This window comes from Octopus bimaculoides, chromosome 10 (genome assembly GCF_001194135.2).
Source record: "Octopus bimaculoides isolate UCB-OBI-ISO-001 chromosome 10, ASM119413v2, whole genome shotgun sequence".
NCBI classification, from domain to species: Eukaryota; Metazoa; Mollusca; class Cephalopoda; order Octopoda; family Octopodidae; genus Octopus; species Octopus bimaculoides.
The window spans coordinates 15,566,927-15,568,810 of NC_068990.1; the positions used below are offsets into that span (position 1 = coordinate 15,566,927).

General features: G+C 35.7%; 1 protein-coding gene across 1 annotated transcript in view; it reads left to right on the top strand.

Annotated features, from left to right (window-relative positions):
* Positions 1-287: 287 nt before the first annotated feature.
* The window catches only part of LOC106880728 (uncharacterized), a 35,405-nt gene continuing 33,808 nt past the window's right edge, over positions 288-1,884 (top strand). Inside the window, exon 1 of the mRNA XM_014930806.2 lies at positions 288-447. The gene's annotated coding sequence lies outside the window, so the exon portion shown is untranslated. The remainder of the gene's footprint in view (positions 448-1,884) is intronic.

The window sequence follows — 1,884 nt, forward strand, 5'->3', positions numbered from 1 at the left end:
AGAGAGAGAGACAGAGAGACAGAGAGAGAGACAGAGAGACAGAGAGAGAGAGAGAAAGAGAGATAGAGAGATGGCTGAAAGCTTGATAGATGGACAGACATGGATATCTCCGACTATATTGATTTCTCAAGCACCAAAGATAAACATATCCCTCAATCACTGTCTTTCTTCAATAGCCATATTCCTTTCTACATATGTTATATCAATAATTACCCTCTTAAATTTACTAAGACATGAAATATATACTAATTTACCAACACGGAATATTTTTTCTTTTCAGCTGATAGATGAGTTGAACAAAGAAACTGCCTGCTACAGTGCACTTGCGATTGGTCTTGGAGGTTCGCACGATTCCCCAAATTTAAGGAATGAACTGAAGAGAGTACGAACCAAGTCTTTTCATTTGGCTAAACAGACTTTGGAAATTTTAACACAGCTTTATCAAAGGTATTTCGCCAATTTTCTTCTGTAGTCACAAGGGCCTGAAATTTTAGGGGAGGTGGGAGCTTGTCAATTACAAATAAGGGTACTTGATGTAACCTGACATTAGGAATTTTTCTTCCCAACAGTTCAATCTTTTGTGTGTAAATGAAATGATAACAATAATGCTGGTGGTGTTGGTGGTGGTGGTGGTATTGGTGGTGGGGGTGGTATTGGTGGTGGTGGTGGTATTGGTGGTGGTGGTGGTATTGGTGGTGGTGGTGGTAAAGATAATGATATGAGAATTCCTATATCTTTTTATCCATTAGCTTGATACGTCATTTAACATGAAGATATTCTTTACATTTATGCTTTACTTACATATTGACTCTGACGCAACTATAAGTCTTAATCTTCTTCATATACAATTGGTGTAATTTAGCATGAATAGGTTAATCACTTAAACTGTTCATTTGTTAGTAATAATTATACTGTAATTGCACTAAGTATCTAGAATATTGGCAATTAATTAAGCTCAAAGCTGAAGCTACACTTTGTAATGGAGATAATGACTGAATGAAATAACCTCAGAATACTAGGAAATTCTACATGTTCACTCAATCTGCTAAAAATAGCAACCAAATTTTCTTCAAATCAAGTCCTACTATATTAAAAAAGCAAAAAAGAAAAGGGAAGACATATTGGTTAATGCAGGGGTTTTCAAACTGTGGTCCGCGGACCACAGGAGGTCCGCAAGGACAAGACAGGGGGTCCGTGGACAGCAAATACTTTTTATGGGCAATTTGATTTTATGTATGTTTTTTAATCGAAATCTTTTAATTGACAATAAACCTATTTGTTAAATACTGTTAAATAAATAAATGTAAAAATATATGTTATTTTAAGCAAATATTTATGTATAAATTTCATAAAGCCTGAAATATAAAGAGGTCTGCAAGTCAAACAGTTTGAAAACCCCTGGGTTAATGTAGTCCTAGATATTCTCATAAGAAATGTGGGATGATTACAGATGATATGTCTTTGATCAAGGGTCTCTTTAATCAGAACTGGCTGGCAGGTAAAAAAACAACAACAGCGATGATATCGACAATAGCAACAACAGTGTTGACGATAATGACAACAACAACAACAATAACAGCAACTGGTATAGCTATAATACAGTTCAGCTGTTCCTGTAATGCAGAAAAAGAAGGAGTTACAAAAAAAGGAGGCAGGTGCTGGAAAGACCCTGGCTTTGAGTAAAAGAAAATACAGGAGGATCAGTTAATTATGATTCTATTCAACATAATCCTCTCTCAAGTTAACACACTTATTGCAATGATCCTTCATTTTTTCTAAGCTCTGTAAAAGAACTTGGAAGGTTGGACCTTCAGCCAGGCCTTTCACAATACCCTTAAAGCCAGGAGCTTTTCAGCACTCCACGAATACATACATGTATTGTAT